The sequence below is a fragment of the Eurosta solidaginis genome, chromosome X (assembly GCF_040869045.1).
Source record: "Eurosta solidaginis isolate ZX-2024a chromosome X, ASM4086904v1, whole genome shotgun sequence".
In the NCBI taxonomy this organism is placed as follows: domain Eukaryota; kingdom Metazoa; phylum Arthropoda; class Insecta; order Diptera; family Tephritidae; genus Eurosta; species Eurosta solidaginis.
In genome coordinates, this window is record NC_090324.1 from 66,344,504 (window position 1) to 66,365,429 (window position 20,926).

Here is a 20,926-nt window from a genome sequence, read left to right on the forward strand (position 1 = left end):
TTCTGTAAATCATAGACTACAATGGAGATGCAACCGCAATGCCAAGGAATGGAAATATTCCTTATAAGAATGGGTTTGTGCCAATTCTTTGCAATATTTGTCATTCTTTCACGAAATTATAGCGTATACATTGCAAGCCAGTGAAATTGTAAACGGTTTATTTAGTTGCAATAGAATATTGGTGCTCTTATCTCCGGTGGCACGCAATTTAATACGCAGTACAATAGCCATTTTTATATGGCAACATCAATGATTGCGCAAATCTGACAATAGGCACCATATAGCGATTTCTGAAAAATAATAAGAAAAATTAATTGATAAAAACCAGATTACGCATTTTAGACGTTTTCTCACTACCGCGTGTTTTATCTCAATGATTTTTTTTCATTCAGGAAATGGAAGAGCGACATCTGCTAGTCAAAATCTCTACACTCCATTTCTGACTGTCAATGCACTGTGTTCCCGACATTATGCCTTACGCGTTGCTACACGCAACACATGTCGCGTATTACATATCTCGATCAATCATTCATTTGGTCGAGATTTAAAATACTTAATTCCACGAATCTCAACATTATCGACAATACACGTCAAAAATAATGTTGAATGGTGGACGTGCAACTCTGTAATACCTTTTCAGCCAGGTTTCTAACCGTTCCGTGTTGTGGCAGGCCACTTGTTGTGAAAACAAAGTTCACCACAAATCAAAAATAAATCTTTAGGACTACTTCGGCGACATCTACCCACATAAAATAAATTATAAAATCCCTACAAGAAATTTGGTCACAAAACCTAATCACGCCCATGCAAATGTGACTAGGAATATAACCTATGACCGTAAAATGACTAGTCAAATGACGTGTAATGACTAAAGCACCAGCCACATCGCATGGATGCGTGCTAAAGCCGTCTTTTCTTCGTTTCTTTGCGCGCATAAGTATTCACTTATGGCCTTTAATTTTTATTTCAATTAAATTTTGTTTCTATAAAATGTTTCTTTTTCCTCTTGCGAGAGTATATGAGAGATCATTTTTTTTTTGGCTTACGCCACCCAAACAACATTCCACCAACCTCAATTTGGGCATGATCAATGATACCAATATTCTTTCAGATCATGACCCGTTACCAAACCTTATTGGCCAAGTCAGAGGGAGGCGCAAAACGTTTCGACGTTGCTTGCCAGCTCTGCGGCAGGGATCATAGCCTTAGGATCTGTGCCGAATATCGAAAAAAATCCCCAGAAGAGAGGTTGCGGGCAGTACTTCTGCATAAGTATTGTCCAAACTGTCTGTCGCCCTTTCACCGCGTGGACAAATGTAACAGCAAGTATCGCTGCAAGAGGTGCCAAGAGAAGCACCACACCACGCTTCATTTAGATGAGCGTCGAGCGGTATGCGACGAGACGACCACAAACGGCGAAGACAACACGTCCGACGACGCGTTGTCAATCAACCTCTCGGGACCGGCTAAATCCTGGGCTCAGCGGGTGGAAGAAGAAGAGATGTAAGAAGAAAGAGAGAGAGCGGAAAAAGAGCATGCGAAAGCGGAAATGAGGCCGTCAACGAGCAGGAATGGAATGCGCAGTTTCCGAACAAGGGCGGAGGAAGAGAAAAAAGCTCGAAACCAACAAAATAATTGGCGGCACCGTGAGGTCGGACCCCATCGAAACTCAGCTAAATCGTCAAAACTCGCAAGGCAGCAACGGCGAAAGAAATCGACGCCATACTCTCTTGAAGCCCAAAGTACAATGAAGTTAACGCGCGACACGCCGGAAGACTTCCGAACAGGGCGGCTGCTCCAGGCTACACCATCGCCCATCATGCGGCCTTTCGTGCCCATTGCGCCGACGGCCATCGGACGAATCGAATCGCGTGGGCATTTACACCTGGTTCGGGCCATTATTGATCCCTGCGCCACCAGCACGATCGTCGATGCGGAGCTGGTACGCGACTTACAATTGGAGCGCCAAGGGCATGGACAATGCACCCTCATACTGCGCGGCAAATTCGGAGCGTCGACACGCATAACAACCCAAGCAGCCGTCGTCGAAAGCCATTTCCGTTTGAGTCCACCGTCCAATGTGGACTCCAAGATTGCCGCGCCCTTTCAGTTCATGCGGCTGGCTGATCCGCAATTCTACCGCTCATCAACAATACGGCTTACACTCGACGGCTGACATTTACGCCGAAATGATGGTGAGCGGTACACCGGCATCGACAGTTGGCGGTCTCCTAACCCAACCGACCGTGTTCGGGTTGGTGGTCTCGGGAGCCTGCCAAAAATAAATATCCCACTTTCACGCCTCACACATGCGCCATCTTACATATATTTAAGTAAGTATGCACGGAATTTAAAACCACGTACGTATATCTAATAACTTATTTTCTTTTTCCACAGGAGAGCGAAACGTGAGGTCAACCATCTGGCGTGCAGTGCTTGCAGTCCGCATCTGCACTGCCTTCTTTCATTACACCGCCTTACTGGACGCGCGGTCACGTGGCATCCCCCTTTTTTTTAATGTTTTCTTTGTTGCTTACGGCAAGGGGGCCGCTATGTTTAGGCCACAGGCCTAAATATATCTCCCCTCCCTCGCAACATAATTTTCTTAGTTATTTTCCTTCGTTTACTACCACCCACATATGCTTGTGATCACTAATACACACAGGCATGTGTGAGTGGTAGTACGCATGTATCTTAGACTTTTACCGCTGTGAGCCCGCGGTATAGCAACTTTGTTGCCGGGAAACCCAACGAAGGAGCTGTATCTCGGGTTCATCGGCTCATGTCGCAAAGAGGCTCGTCCTCTTTGATTCCAGCAGCCAGCAAAGGAACACGCAATCGCCCGTTCACGTAAGTTGTCAATTTCATTAAATATATTTTATAATTTCCGAAAATATATTGTAACATTTTCATTTTCACAACATCTGTTAATAATTTTCCTTAACACTTGTTGTATTTATACATATTGAATAAAAAACACTGTGAATTTCCTTTTTTTATTAATACGAAATCTTTTTGGTGTTTTTATTTTCTTCCTTTCTTTTCGCCTTAAACTATTTTTTTAACAAATACGTGGGTGCGCGCCGTTGCCACCACGCATTTGTTCACATTCCTTTATTAATGATAGAAGTGGATGCAGCGCACATCTACGAAAGAACATACTGGAGCCCTTTTTTAACACGCCTTTATTAGCTTGGCCTTTATGTAACGGAATCTTTGAGCATAATTTTCACCGGTTTCTAGAAGTCTGATTAATTTGAAACTTTGCATACGTATCAAATGCATTAATGTGATGGTGTGGTGACATAAGGTCAACGGCCATAAGGTCAATTGGCCTTATTACCACATTTAATGGCCATAAGTTTGATTGAAACTTTGCACACGTATCAAGGACCGAAAACAATGCATTAATGTAATGGTGTGGTGACATAAGGTCAACGGCCATAAGGTCAATTGGCCTTATTACCACGTTGAATGGCCATAAGTTTGATTGAAACTTTGCACACGTATCAAGGCTCGATGAAAATGCATTAATGTGATGTTGTGGTGACATAAGGTCAAAGGCCATAAGGTCAATTGGCCTTATTACCACTTTGAATGGCCATAAGTTTGATTGAAACTTTGCATACGTATCAAGGACCGATGACAATGCATTAGTGTGATGGTGTGGTGACATAAGGTCGACGGCCATAAGGTCAATTGGCCTTATTACCACTTTGAATGGCCACAAGTTTGATTGAAAATTTGCACACGAATCAAGGCTCGATGACAATGCAATAATGTGATGGTGGGGTGACATAAGGTTAACGGACATAAGGTCAATTGAACTTATGACCACCCCAAATGGCCATGGATTTGAAACCTTGCACATGACGCATATTATCAACCACAGTATTACTACCTCCACGGTTGCCACGGTTATACTCATTGCAAAAACTAAGTTTGCAGATTGTCCTAGTGACTTTCGGCCTATCAGCATTTTGCCAGCACTCTCGAAAGTCTTTGAGATATTGTTGTCGGGACAAATTCAAGACCATGTTAGCAAACATAGTCTGCTATCACCATTCCAGTCAGGCTTCCGATCAAAGCACAGTTGCTACACGGCTATCATAAAAAGTTTAGACGACATCAGGGCACTCTTTGACAAAAACCAGTTGACTTTATTATGCCTACTCGACTTCTAAAAAGCATTCGACTCTGTGAACCATTACCTGCTGTGCTTAAAATTAAAAAAATTATTTTGGTTTTGATGACTCCGCAGTGCGGCTCATGCGAAGTTATCTGACGGGTAGATCCCAGCTTGTCAAATTCGGCTCCGAAACTAAACCACTATTGGCTCTATCTTGGGTCAACTACTTTTTAGTATTTTAATTAATGCCAGCATGCTCATATGCATGCATATGCTGATGATGTCCAACTATATTTGTCGGGAAATCATGAGGGGACAAATGATTTATGCTCAAGATTGAATAATGACTTAACATCCATATTTGAATGGGCTAGGAAAAATGACTTATGCATGAACAGTGAGAAATCATACGTGTTTCCTATATCTAAAAAACGAATAAGTTTCTCAAGTATTCCGCCCTTGCGCGTTGCCAGTAAATGTCTCAAACTCGTTTTAAAAGTGACTAATCTTGGTTTTGTTATTAACACCACGCTGTCCTGTGATGATCATGTAAATTCTGTGGTTTAGAAAGTATACAATATCTTAAGAAACTTACGAATGTCTGCTCTTTATACTCCGGTCAATGTTAGAAGAAAACTTGCCATTCAATTGATTATGCCGATCATTTGCTACTCTGAGCTAGTGTACAGTAAACTGAGCTCCCAGTCTGCTCATAAAATTGATGTTGCATTTAATCATGTTACACGTTATGTATTCGGCTTAGCTAGATTTGATCATATATCCAGCTGGAGAGCGTGTCTACTGGGCTGTGATGTCTTCGAATATCTGAAAGTTAGAAACAGCATTTTCCTTTGTCAACTTATCATGTATAAGGAGCCTAGTTACCTATATGATAAGCTAATATTCCCCAGGTCTGCTCGAATCAACGACCTAATTGTACCAACTTATAACTATCTAACATCTGGACGGCTATTCTTTGTCAATGCTATGCGCCTATGTAACTCTATTCCAGTATCCATCCGTAGTAGTCTAAATAAAAGCAACTTTAAAAATGTTCTTTATACTCATTTTAGTTGAAACCATTATACTTCTTGAGTTTTCGCCATCAATATGTATGAGTGTAAACAATATTTTGTTATTGAATTTAATTATTTGTTTATTTTAGATGCTAGAAATTAAGATACTTCTCTATGTTTAATATGATAATGTAACCTACATAACCCTCTGTTATTACGTTTGTTCTTTTTATACTCAGTTGAGCAGAGCTCACAGAGTATATTAACTTTGATTGGATAACGGTTGGTTATACAGGTATAAAGGAATCGAGATAGATATAGACTTCCATATATCAAAATCATCAGTATCGAAAAAAAATTCGATTGAGCCATGTCCGTCCGTCCGTCCGTCTGTCCCTTAACACGATAACTTGAGTAAATTTTGAGGTATATTGATGAAATTTGGTATGTAGGTTCCTGGGTACTCATCTCACATCGCTATTTAAATGAACGATATCGGACAATAACCACGCCCACTTTTTCGGTGTCGAAAATTTCGAAAAATCGAAAAAGTGCGATAATTCATTACCAAATATAGATTAAGCGATGAAACTTGGTAGGTGAGTTGAACTTATGACGCAGAATAGAAAACTAGTAAAATTTTGGACAATTGGCGTGGCACCGCCCACTTTTAAAAGAAGGTAATTTAGAAGTTTTGCAAGCTGTAATTTGGCAGTCGTTGAAGATATCATGATGAAATTTGGCAGGAACGTTACTCTTATTACTATATGTCTGCTTAATAAAAATTATCAAAATCGGAGAACGACCACGCCCACTAAAAATTTTTTTTTTTTTAAATTCAAATTTTAAAAGAAAAGTTAATATCTTTACAGTATATAAGTAAATTATGTCAACATTCAACTCCAGTAATGATATGGTGCAACAAAATACAAAAATAAAAGAAAATTTCCAAATGGGCGTGGCTCCGCCCTTTTTCATTTAATTTGTCTAGGATACTTTTAATGCCATAAGTCGAACCAAAATTTACCAATCCTTGTGAAATTTGGCAGAGGCTTAGATTCTAGGACGATAACTGTTTTCTGTGAAAAAGGGCGAAATCGGTTGAAGCCACGCCCAGTTTTTATACACAGTCGACCGGCTGTCCTTCCGCTCGGCCGTTAACACGATAACTTGAGCAAAAATCGATATATCGATACTAAACTCAGTTCACGTACTTATCTGAACTCACTTTGTATTGGTGTAAAAAATGGCCGAAATCCGACTATGACCACGCCCACTTTTTCGATATCGAAAATTACGAAAAATTAAAAAAGTGCCATAATTATATACCAAATACGAAAAAAGGGATGAAACATGGTAATTGTATTGTTCTATTGACGCAAAATATATCTTTAGAAAAAAACTTGGTAAAATGGGTGTGACACCTACCATATTAAGTAGAAAAAAATGAAAAAGTTTTGCAGGGCGAAATCAAAAGCCCTTGGAATCTTGGAAGGAATACTGTTCGTGGTATTACATATATAAATAAATTAGCGGTACCCGACAGATGATGTTCTGGATCACCCTGGTCCACATTTTGGTCGATATCTCGAAAACGACTTCACATATACAACTAAGGGCCACTCCCTTTTAAAACCCTCATTAATACCTTTAATTTGATACCCATATCGTACAAACACACTCTAGAGTCACCCGTGGTCCACGTTTATGGCGATATCTCGAAAAGGTGTCCACATATAGAACTAAGGCCCACTCCTTTTTAAAATACTCATTAACACCTTTATTTTATATCCATATCGTACAAACAAATTCTAGAGTCACCCCTGGTCCACGTTTATGGCGATATATCGAAAAGGCGTCCACATATATAACTAAGGCCCACTCCTTTTTAAAATACTCATTAACACCTTTATTTTATATCACCCCTGGCCCACCTTTATGGCGATATTTCGAAAAGGCGTCCACCTATAGAACTAAGGCCCACGCCCTTTTAAAATACTCATTAACACCTTTAATTTGATACCCATATCGTACAAACAAATTCTAGAGTCACCCCTGGTCCACCTTTATGGTGATATTTTGAAAAGGCATCCACCTATAGAACTAAAGCCCACGCCCTTTTAAAATACTCATTAACACCTTTCATTTGATACCCATATAGTACAAACAAATTCTAGAGTCACCCCTGGTCCACGTTTATGGCGATATCTCGAAAAGGCGTCCACATATAGAACTAAGGCCCACTCCTTTTTAAAATACTCATTAATGCCTTTCATTTGATACCCATATCGTACAAAGAAATTCTAGAGTCACCCCTGGTCCACGTTTATGGCGATATCTCGAAAAGGCATCCACCTATAGAACTAAGGCCCACTCCCTTTTAAAATACTCATTAACACCTTTCATTTGATACCCAAATTCTAGAGTCACCCCTGGTCCACGTTTATGGCGATATCTCGAAAAGGCGTCCACCTTTAGAACTAAGCCTCACGCCCTTTTGAAATACTCATTAACACCTCTCGTTTGATACCCATATTGAACAAACTCATTCTAGGGTCACCCCTGGCCCACCTTTATGGCGATATTTCGAAAAGGCGACCACCTATAGAACTAAGGCCCACGACCTTTTAAAATACTCATTATCACATTTCATTTGATACCCGTTACGTACAAACAAATTCTAGAGTCACCCCTGGTCCACCTTTATGGCGATATTTCGAAAAGGCGTCCACCTATAGAACTAAGGCCCACGCCCTTTTAAAATACTCATTAACACCTTTCATTTGATATGGCGACCACCTATAGAACTAAGGCCCACGACCTTTTAAAATACTCATTATCACATTTCATTTGATACTCATATCGTACAAACAAATTCTAGAGTCACCCCTGGTCCACCTTTATGGCGATATTTTGAAAAGGCATCCACCTATAGAACTAAGGCCCACGCCCTTTTAAAATACTCATTAACACCTTTCATTTGATACCCATATAGTACAAACAAATTCTAGAGTCACCCCTGGTCCACGTTTATGACGATATCTCGAAAAGGCGTCCACATATAGAACTAAGGCCCACTCCTTTTTAAAATACTCATTAACACCTTTATTTTATATCACCCCTGGCCCACCTTTATGGCGATATTTCGAAAAGGCGTCCACCTATAGAACTAAGGCCCACGCCCTTTTAAAATACTCATTAGCACCTTTCATTTGATACCCATATCGTACAAACAAATTCTAGAGTCACCCCTGGTCCACGTTTATGGCGATATCTCGAAAAGGCATCCACCTATAGAACTAAGGCCCACGCCCTTTTAAAATACTCATTAACACCTTTCATTTGATACCCATATCGTACAAACAAATTCTAGAGTCACCCCTGGTCCACCTTTATGGCGATATTTTGAAAAGGCATCCACCTATATAACTAAGGCCCACGCCCTTTTAAAATACTCATTAACACCTTTCATTTGATACCCATATCGTACGAGCAAATTCTAGAGTCACCCCTGGTCCACGTTTATGGCGATACCTCGAAAAGGCATCCACCTATAGAAGGAAGACCCACGCCCTTTTAAAATACTCATTAACACCTTTCATTTGATACCCATATAGTACAAACAAATTCTAGATTCACCCCTGTCCACGTTTATGGCGATATTTCGAAAAGGCGTCCACATATAGAACTAAGGCCCACTCCTTTTTAAAATACTCATTAACACCTTTCATTTGATACCCATATCGTACAAACAAATTCTAGAGTCACCCCTGGTCCACCTTTATGGCGATATTTCGAAAAGGCGTCCACCTATAGAACTAAGGCCCACGCCCTTTTAAAATACTCATTAACACCTTTCATTTGATACCCATATCGTACAAACAAATTATAGAGTCTCCCCTGTTCCACCTTTATGGCGATGTCTCGAAAAGGCGTCCACCTATAGAACTAAGGCCCACGCCCTTTTAAAATACTCATTAACACCTTTCATTTGATACCCATATTGTACAAACGCATTCTAGAGTCACCCCTGGTCCACCTTTATAACGATATTCCGAAAAGGCGTCCACCTATAGAACTAAGGCCCACTCCCTTTCAAAATACTCATTAACACCTTTCATTTGATACCCATATAGTACAAACAAATTCTAGAGTCACCCCTGGTCTGCCTTTATGGCGATATCTCGAAAAGGCGTCCACATATAGAACTAAGGCCCACTCCTTTTTAAAATACTCATTAACGCCTTTCATTTGATAGCCATATCGTACAAACAAATTCTAGAGTCACCCCTGGTCCACGTTTATGGCGATATCTCGAAAAAGCATCCACCTATAGAACTAAGGCCCACTCCCTTTTAAAATACTCATTAACACCTTTCATTTGATACCCATATAGTACAAACAAATTCTAGAGTCACCCCTGGTCTGCCTTTATGGCGATATCTCGAAAAGGCGTCCACATATAGAACTAAGGCCCACTCCTTTTTAAAATACTCATTAACGCCTTTCATTTGATACCCATATCGTACAAACAAATTCTAGAGTCACCCCTGGTCCACCTTTATGGCGATATTTTGAAAAGGCATCCACCTATAGAACTAAGGCCCACGCCCTTTTAAAATACTCATTAACACCTTTCATTTGATACCCATATAGTACAAACAAATTCTAGAGTCACCCCTGGTCCACGTTTATGGCGATATCTCGAAAAGGCGTCCACATATAGAACTAAGGCCCACTCCTTTTTAAAATACTCATTAACGCCTTTCATTTAATACCCATATCGTACAAACAAATTCTAGAGTCACCCCTGGTCCACGTTTATGGCGATATCTCGAAAAGGCATCCACCTATAGAACTAAGGCCCACTCCCATTTAAAATACTCATTAACACCTTTCATTTGATACCCATATAGTACAAACAAATTCTAGAGTCACCCCTGGTCTGCCTTTATGGCGATATCTCGAAAAGGCGTCCACATATAGAACTAAGGCCCACTCCTTTTTAAAATACTCATTAACGCCTTTCATTTGATACCCATATCGTACAAACAAATTCTAGAGTCACCCCTGGTCCACGTTTATGGCGATATCTCGAAAAGGCATCCACCTATAGAACTAAGGCCCACTCCCTTTTAAAATACTCATTAACACCTTTCATTTGATACCCATATAGTACAAACAAATTCTAGAGTCACCCCTGGTCTGCCTTTATGGCGATATCTCGAAAAGGCGTCCACATATAGAACTAAGGCCCACTCCTTTTTAAAATACTCATTAACGCCTGTCATTTGATACCCATATCGTACAAACAAATTCTAGAGTCACCCCTGGTCCACCTTTATGGCGATATTTTGAAAAGGCATCCACCTATAGAACTAAGGCCCACGCCCTTTTAAAATACTCATTAACATCTTTCATTTGATACCCATATAGTACAAACAAATTCTAGATTCACCCCTGGTCCACGTTTATGGCGATATCTCGAAAAGGCGTCCACATATAGAACTAAGGCCCACTCCTTTTTAAAATACTCATTAACGCCTTTCATTTAATACCCATATCGTACAAACAAATTCTAGAGTCACCCCTGGTCCACGTTTATGGCGATATCTCGAAAAGGCATCCACCTATAGAACTAAGGCCCACTCCCTTTTAAAATACTCATTAACACCTTTCATTTGATACCCATATAGTACAAACAAATTCTAGAGTCACCCCTGGTCCACGTTTATGGCGATATCTCGAATAGGCGTCCACACATTGAACTAAGGCCCACTCCTTTTTAAAATACTCATTAGCACCTTTCATTTGATACACATATCGTACAAACAAATTCTAGAGTCGCCCCTGGTCCACCTTTATGGCGATATTTCAAAAAGGCGTCCACCTATAGAACTCATTAACACCTTTCATTTGATACCCATATGGTACAGACGCATTCTAGAGTCATCCTTGGTCCACTTTTATAACGATATTCCGAAAAGGCGTCCACCTATAGAACTAAGGCCCACTCCCTTTTAAAACACTTATTAACACCTTTCGTTTGATACCCATATTGTACAAACGCATTCTAGAGTCAACTCTGGTCCACTTTTATAACGATATTCCTAATAGGCGTCCACCTATAGAACTAAGGCCCACTTCCTTTTAAAATCCTCATTAACACCTTTCATTTGATACCCATATAGTACAAACAAATTCTAGAGTCACCCCTGGTCCACGTTTATGGCGATATCTCGAAAAGGCGTCCACACATAGAACTAAGGCCCACTCCTGTTTAAAATACTCATTAACACCTTTCATTTGATACCCATATCGTACAAACAAATTCTAGAGTCGCCCCTGGTCCACCTTTATGGCGATATTTCGAAAAGGCGTCCACCTATAGAACTAAGGCCCACGCCCTTTTAAAATACTCATTAACACCTTTCATTTGATACCCATATCGTACGAACAAATTCTAGAGTCACCCCTGGTCCACGTTTATGGCGATATCTCGAAAAGGCATCCACCTATAGAACGAAGGCCCACGCCCTTTTAAAATACTCATTAACACCTTTCATTTGATACCCATATAGTACAAACAAATTCTAGAGTCACCCCTGTCCACGTTTATGGCGATATTTCGAAAAGGCGTCCACATATAGAACTAAGGCCCACTCCTTTTTAAAATACTCATTAACACCTTTCATTTGATACCCATATCGTACAAACAAATTCTAGAGTCACCCCCGGTCCACCTTTATGGCGATATTTCGAAAAGGCGTCCACCTATAGAACTAACTCCCACTCCCTTTTAAAACACTTATTAACACCTTTCGTTTGATACCCATATTGTACAACCGCATTCTAGAGTCAACCATGGTCCACTTTTATAACGATATTCCGAAAAGGCGTCCACCTATAGAACTAAGGCCCACTCCCTTTCAAAATACTCATTAACACCTTTCATTTGATACCCATATAGTACAAACAAATTCTAGAGTCACCCCTGGTCTGCCTTTATGGCGATATCTCGAAAAGGCGTCCACATATAGAACTAAGGCCCACGCCCTCTTAAAATACTCATTAACACCTTTCATTTGATACTCATATCGTACAAACAAATTCTAGAGTCACCCCTGGTCCATCTTTATGGCTATATCTCGAAACGGCGTCCATCTATAGAACTTAGGCCCACGCCCTTTTAAAATACTCATTAATACCTTTCATTTGATACCCATATCGTACAAAATAAATTCTAGAGTCACCCCTGGTACACCTTTATGGCGATATCTCGAAAAGGCGTCCACCTATAGAACTTAGGCCCACTCCCTTTTAAAATATCATTAACACATTTCATTTGATACCCATATCGAACAAACAAATTCTAGAGTCAGGCCTGGTCCACCTTTATGGCGATATCCCTAAATGGCGTCCATCTATAGAACTATGGCCCACTTCCTCTTAAAATACTATTTAATACCTTCCATTTGATACACATGTCATACAAACACATTCCAGGGTTACCCTAGGTTCTTTTTACAACATGGTGATTTTCCCTTACTTTGTCTCCACAGCTCTCAACTGAGTATGTAATGTTCGGTTACACCCGAACTTAGCCTGCCTTACTTGTTTACATTGCGATTTATCTTTTTGTTGTACTATACAAGATCCTAGATCTTATTGTACTAATACTATTTTTGCAATAAATGATGATGATAATAATGCGAAAAACGCATTCCTTTATTAATGATAGAAGTGGATGCATGGCACATCTACGAAAGAGCATACTCGAGATCTTTTTAGCATGCTTTTATTAGCTTGTCCTGTATGTAACGGAATCTTTGAGCTTAATTTTCACGGGTTTCTAGAAGTCTGATTAATTTGAAACTTTGCATACGTATCAAGGACCGATGACAATGCATTAATGTGATAGTGTGGTGAGATAAGGTCAACGGCCATAAGGTCAATTGGCCTTATGAGCACTTTGAATGGCCATAATTTTGATTGAAACTTTGCACACGTATCAAAACTCGATGACAATGCAATAATGTGATGGTGGGATGACATAAGGTTAACGGACATAAGGTCAATTGAACTTATGACCACCCCAAATGGCGATAGGTTTGAAACCTTGCACATAATGCGAAAAACGCATTCCTTTATTAATGATAGAAATGGATGCAGCGCACATCTACGAAAGAGCATACTGGAGCCCTTTTTTAACACGCTTTTATTAGCTTGGCCTGTATGTAACGGAATCTTTGAGCTTAATTTTCGCCGGTTTCTAGAAGTCTGATTAATTTGAAACTTTCCATACGTATCAAGGACCGATGACAATGCATTAATGTGATGGTGTGGTGACATAAGGGCAACGGCCATAAGGTCATTTGGCCTTATTACCACTTTGAATGTCCATAAGTTTGATTGGAGCTTTGCACACATATCAAGGCTCGATGACAATGCATTAATGTGATGGTGTGGTGACATAAGGTCAACGGCCATAAGGTCAATTGGCCTTATTACCACTTTGGATGGTCATAAGTTTGATTGAAACTTTGCACACGTATCAATGGTCGATGACAATGCATTAATGTGATGGTGTTGTGACATAAGGTCAACGGCCATAAGGTCCATTGGCCTTATTACCACTTTGAATGGCCATAAGTTTGATTGAAACTTTGCACACGTATCAAGGCTCGATGACAATGCAATAATGTGATGGTGGGGTTACATAAGGTTAACGGACATAAGGTCAATTCAACTTATGACCACCCCAAATGGCCATAGATTTGAAACCTTGCACATAATGCGAAAAACGCATTCATTTATTAATGATAGATGTGGAGGAACCGCACATCTACGAAAGAGCATACTGGAGCCCTTTTTTAACACGCTTTTATTAGCTTGGCCTGTATGTAACAGAATCTTTGAGCTTAATTTTCACCGGTTTCTAGAAGGCTGATTAATTTGAAACTTTGCATACGTATCAAGGACCGATGACAATGAATTAACGTGATGGTGTGGTGATATAAGGGTAACGGCCATAAGGCAACTGGCCTTATCACCACTTTGAATGGCCATAAGTTTGATTGAAACTTTGCACACATATCAGGGCTCGATGACAGTGCAATAATGTGATGGTTGGGTGACATAAGGTTAACGGACATAAGGTCAATTGGCCTTATTACCACTTTGATTGGCCATAAGTTTGATTGAAACTTTGCAAACGTATCAGGGCTCGATGACAATGCATTATTGTGATGGTGTGGGACATAAGGTCAACGGCCACAAGGTAAAGTGGACTTATTACCACTTTGAATGGCCATATGTTTGATTGAAACTTTGCACACGTATCAAGGCTCGATGACAATGCATTAATGTGATGGCGTGGTGACATAAGGTCAACGGCCATAAGGTCAATTTGGCGTTATTACCACTTTGAATGGCCATAAGTTTGATTAAAAATTTGCACTCGTATCAAGGCTCGATGACAATGCATTATGTGATGGTGTGGTGACATAAGGGCAACGGCCATAAGGTCATTTGGCCTTATTACCACTTTGAATGGCCATGAGTTTGATTGAAAATTTGAACACATATCAAGGCTCGATGACAATGCATTAATGTGATGGTGTGGTGACATAAGGTCAACGGCCATAAGGTCAATTGGCCCTATTACCACTTTGAATGGCGATAAGTTTGATTAAAAGTTGCACTCGTATCAAGGCTCGATGACAATGCATTAATGTGATGATGTGGTGACATAAGGTCAGCGGCCATAAGGTCAATTGGCCTTATTACCACATTGAATGGCCACAAGTTTGATTGAAAATTTGCACACGAATCAAGGTTCGATGACAATGCAATAATGTGATGGTGGGGTGACATAAGGTTAACGGACATAAGGTCAATTGAACTTATGACCACCCCAAATGGCCATAGATTTGAAACCTTGCACATAATGCGAAAAACGCATTCCTTTATTAATGATAGAAGTGGATGCAGCGCACATCTACGAAAGAGCATACTGGAGTCCTTTTTTAACACGCTTTTATTAGCTTGGCCTGTATGTAACGGAATCTTTGAGCTTAATTTTCACCGGTTTCTAGAAGTCTGATTAATTTGAAACTTTGCATATGTATCAAGGACCGATGACAATGCATTAATGTGATGGCGTGGTGACATAAGGTCAATTGGCCTTATTACCACTTTGAATGGCCATAAGTTTGATTGAAACTTTGCACAGGTATCAAGGCTCGATGACAATGCAATAATGTGATGGTTGGGTGACATAAGGTTAACGGCCATAAGGTCAATTGGCCTTATTACCACTTTGATTGGCCATAAGTTTGATTGAAACTTTGCAAACGTATCAGGGCTCGATGACAATGCATTATTGTGATGGTGTGGGACATAAGGTCAACGGCCACAAGGTAAAGTGGCCTTATTACCACTTTGAATGGCCATATGTTTGATTGAAACTTTGCACACGTATCAAGGCTCGATGACAATGCATTAATGTGATGGTGTGGTGACATAAGGTCAACGGCCATAAGGTCAATTGGCCTTATTACCACTTTGAATGACCACAAGTTTGATTGAAACTTTGCACAGGTATCAAGGCTCGATGACAATGCAATAATGTGATGGTGGGGTGACATAAGGTTAACGGACATAAGGTCAATTGAACTTGTGACCACCACAAATGGCTATAGATTTGAAACCTTGCCCTTAATGCGAGAAACGCGTTCCTTTATTAATGATAGAAGTGGATGCAGCGCACATCTACGAAGGAGCATACTGGAACCCTTTTTTAACAAGCTTTTATTAGCTTGGCCAGTATGTAACGGAATCTTTGAGCTTAATTTTCACCGGTTTCTAGAAGTCTGATTAATTTGAAACTTTACGTACGTATCAAAGACCGATGACAATGCATTAATGTGATGGTGTGGTGACATAAGGTTAACGGACATATGGCCAATTGAACTTGTGACCACCCCAAATGGCCATAGATTTGAAACCTTGCACATAATGCGAAAAATGCATTCCTTTATTAACACGCTTTTAGTAGCTTGGATTGTATGTAACGGAATCTTTGAGCTTAATTTTCACCGGTTTCTAGAAGTCTGATTAATTTGAAACTTTACATACGTATCAAAGACCGATGACAATGCATTAATGTGATGGTGTGGTGAAATAAGGTTAACGGACATATGGTCAATTGAACTTGTGACCACCCCAAATGGCCATAGATTTGAAACCTTGCACATAATGCGAAAAATGCATTCCTTTATTAACACGCTTTTATTAGCTTGGCCTGTATGTAACGGAATCTTTGAGCTTAATTTTCACCGGTTTTTAGAAGTCTGATTAATTTGAAACTTTACATACGTATCAAGGACCCATGACAATGCATTAATGTGATGGTGTGGTGACATAAGGGCAACGGCCATAAGGTCATTTGGCCTTATTACCACTTTGAATAGCCATAAGTTTGACTGAAACTTTGTACACATATCAAGGCTCGATGACAATGCATTAATGTGATGGTGTGGTGACATAAGGTCAACGGCCGTAAGGCAAATTGGCCTTATTACCACTTTGAAAGGCCATAAGTTTGATGGAAACTTTGTACACGTATCAAGGGCTGATGACAAAGCATTAATGTGATGGTTTGGTGGCATAATGTCAACGGCCATAAGGTCAATTGGCCTTATTACCACTTTGAATGGCCATACGTTTAATTGAAACTTTGCACACGTATCAAGGCTCGATGACAATGCATTACTGTGAAGGTGTGGTTACATAAGGTCAACGGCCATAACGTCAATTGGCGTTATTACCACTTTGAATGGCCATAAGTATGATTAAAACTTTGCACTCGTATCAAGGCTCGATGACAGTGCATTAATGTGATGGTGTGGTGACATAAGATCAACGGCCATAGGGTCAATTGGCCTTATTACCACTTTGAATGGCCATATTTTGATTGAAACTTTGCACACGTATCAATGGTCGATGACAATGCAATAATGTGATGGTGGGGTCACATAAGGTTAACGGACATATGGTCAATTGAACTTGTGACCACCCCAAATGGCTATAGATTTGAAACCTTGCACGTAATGCGAAAAACGCATTCCTTTATTAACACGTTTTTATTAGTTTGGCCTGTATGTAACGAAATCTTTGAGCTTAATTTTCACCGTATTCTAGAAGTCTGATTAATTTGAAGCTTTGCATACGTATCAAGGACCGATGACAATGTATTAATGTGATGGTGTGGTTACACAAGGGCAACGGCCATAATGTCATGTGATGGTGTGGTGACATAAGGTCAATGGCCATAAGGTCAATTGGCCTTATTACCACTTTGGATGGCCATAAGTTTGATTGAAACTTTGCACACGTATCAAGGCTCGATGACAATGCATTAATGTGATGGTGTGGTGAGATAAGGTCAACGGCCATAAGGTCAATTGGCCTTATTACCACTTTGAATGACCATACGTTTGACTGAAACATATGGTCACTCCATAATAGCTTCCTATCCAGAATGTCTCCCAAATACTTGACTTGATCGCTAAATGCTAAGAACGTACCCCCAATTCTTGGCGGTGTAAGATTTGGTACTTTGTGCCTCCTCGTGAAGAAAACAAGCTTGGTTTTATCCGGGTTCACTTCCAAACCTGTGGCGGGTTGTTCTCCTGGAGCAGCTCCAGGATGTCAGCTGGGTCCGTTGGCGTCACTGGAACCCAGGCTTTAGCCCTTGGTCGTGAGGGGATATCACGCGCCTCCACTACCCTGAGGAGCGCGGCGTGTTTTTTTTATTTTTTAACACGCTTTTATTAGCTTGTCCTATGTAACGGAATCTTTGAGCTTAATTTTCACCGGTTTCTAGAAGTCTGATTAATTTGAAACTTTGCATGCGTATCAAGGACTGATGACAATGCATTAATGTGATGGTGTGGAGACATAAGGGCAACGGCTATAAGGTCATTTGGCCTTATACCACTTTGAATGGCCATAAGTTTGATTGAAACTTTGCACACATATCAAGGCTCAATGACAATGCATTAATGTGATGGTGCTGTGACATAAGGTCAACGGCAATAAGGTCAATTGGCCTTATTACCACTTTGAATGGCCATAAGTTTGTTGAAACTTTGCACACGTATTAAGGGTCGATGACAATGCATTAATGTGATGGTGTGGTGACATAAGGTCAACGGCCATAAGGTCAATTGGCCTTATTACCACTTTGAATGGCCATAAGTTTGATTGAAACTTTGCACACGTATCAAGGCTCGATGACAATACAATAATGTGATAGTGGGGTGATATAAGGTTAACGGGCACTTATGACCACCCCAGATGGCCATAGATTTGAAACCATGCACATAATGCGAAAAACGCATTCCTCTATTAATGATAGAAGTGGGTGCATGGCACATCTACGAAAGAGCATACTGGAGCCCTTTTTAACACGCTTTTATTAGCCTGGCCTTTATCTATGTAACGCAATCTTTGAGCTTAATTTTCACCGGTTTCTCGAAGTCTGATTAATTTGAAACTTTGCATACGTATCAAGGACCGACGACAATGAATTAGTGTGATGGTGTGGTGACATAAGGTCGACGGCCATAAGGTCAATTGGCCTTATTACTACATTGAATGGCCATAAGTTTGATTGAAACTTTGCACACATATTAAGGCTCGATGACAATGCATTAATGTGGTGGAGAGGTGACATAAGGTCAACGGCAATAAGATCAATTGGCCTTAGTACCACTTTGAATGGCCATAAGTTTGATTAAAAATTTGCACTCGTATCAAGGCTCCATGACATTGCATTAATGTGATGGTGTCGTGACATAAGATCGACGGCCATAAGGTCAATTGGCCTTATTACTACTTTGAATGGCCATAAGTTTGATTGGAACTTTTCACACGTATCAAGGCTCGATGGCAATTCATTATTGTGATGGTGTGGTGACATAAGGTCAAAGGCCGTAAGGTCAATTGGCCTTATTACCACTTTGAATGGCCATAAGTTTGACTGAAACTTTGCACACGTATCAAGGCTCGATGACAATGCATTAATGTGGTGGAGTGGTGACATAAGGTCAACGGCCGTAAGGTCAATTGGCCTTAGTACCACTTTGAATGGCCAAAAGTTTGATTAAAACTGCACTCGTATCAAGGCTCGATGACATTGCATTAATGTGATGGCGTGGTGATATAAGGTCGACGGCCATAAGGTCAATTGACCTCATTATTACTTTGAATGGCCTTAAGTTTGATTGAAACTTTGCACACGTATCAGGGCTTGATGGCAATTCATTACTGTGATGGTGTGGTGACATAAGGTCAAGGGCCATAAGGTTAGTTGGCCTTATTACCATTTTGAATGGCCATAAGTTTGATTGAAACTTTGCACACGTATCAAGGTTCGGTGACAATGCATTAATGTGGTGGAGTGGTGACATAAGATCAACGGCCATAAGGTCAATTGGCCTTAGTACCACTTTGAATGGCCATAAGTTTGATTAAAACTGCACTCGTATCAAGGCTCGATGAAATTGCATTAATGTGATGGCGTGGTGACATAAGGTCGACGGCCATAAGGTCAATTGACCTTATTATTACTTTGAATGGCCATAAGTTTGATTGAAACTTTGCACACGTATCAGGGCTCGATGGCAATTCATTACTGTGATGGTGTGGTGACATAAGGTCAAGGGCCATAAGGTCAGTTGGCCTTATTACCATTTTGAATGGCCATACGTTTGATTGAAACTTTGCACACGTATCAAGGCCCGGTGACAATGCATTAATGTGGTGGAGTGGTGACATAAGATCAACGGCCATAAGGTCAATTGGCCTTAGTACCACTTTGAATGGCCATAAGTTTGATTAAAACTGCACTCGTATCAAGGCTCGATGAAATTGCATTAATGTGATGGCGTGGTGACATAAGGTCGACGGCCTTAAGGTCAATTGACCTTATTATTACTTTGAATGGCCATAAGTTTGATTGAAACTTTGCACACGTATCAGGGCTCGATGGCAATTCATTACCGTGATGGTGTGGTGACATAAGGTCAAGGGCCATAAGGTCAGTTGGCCTTATTACCATTTTGAATGGCCATAAGTTTGATTGAAACTTTGCACACGTATCAAGGCTCGGTGACAATGCATTAATGTGGTGGAGTGGTGACATAAGGTCAACGACCATAAGGTCAATTGGCCTTAGTACCACTTTGAATGGCCATAAGGCTGATTGAAGCTTTGCACACGTTTCAAGGCTCGATGACAATGAAATAATGTGATGGTGGGCTCACAGAAGGTTAACGGCCATAAGGTCAATTGAACTTGTGACCACCCCAAATGGCCATAGATTTGAAACCTTGCACATAATGCGAAAAACGCATTCCTTTATTAACACGCTTTTATTAGCTTGGCCTGTATATAACGGAATTTTTGAGCTTAATTTTCACCATTTTCTAGAAGTCTGATTAATTTGAAACTTTGCATACGCATCAAGGACCGATGACAATGTATTAATGTGATGGTGTGGTGACATAAGGGCAACGGCCAAAAGGTCATTTGGCCTTATTACCACTTTGAATGGCCATAAGTTTGATTGAAACTTTGCACTCATATCAAGGCTCGATGACAGTGCACTAATGTGATGGTGTGGTGACATAAGGTCAACGGCCATAAGGTCAATTGGCCTTATTACCACTTTGAATGCCCATAAGTTTGATGGAATCTTTGCACACGTATCGAG

General features: G+C 40.4%; 1 protein-coding gene across 5 annotated transcripts in view; it reads left to right on the top strand.

Moving 5' to 3' along the window:
* The window catches only part of LOC137234558 (plexin-B-like), an 846,294-nt gene that overhangs the window by 611,508 nt on the left and 213,860 nt on the right, over positions 1–20,926 (top strand). The window contains exons 12-13 of one of the 5 annotated variants that reach the window (XR_010947816.1): positions 1,112–2,333; positions 2,398–2,864. The exons of the other annotated variants lie outside the window; for them this stretch is intronic. The gene's annotated coding sequence lies outside the window, so the exon portion shown is untranslated. Of the gene's footprint in view, positions 1–1,111; positions 2,334–2,397; positions 2,865–20,926 lie in introns of those variants that run through there. 5 annotated transcript variants of the gene reach the window in all.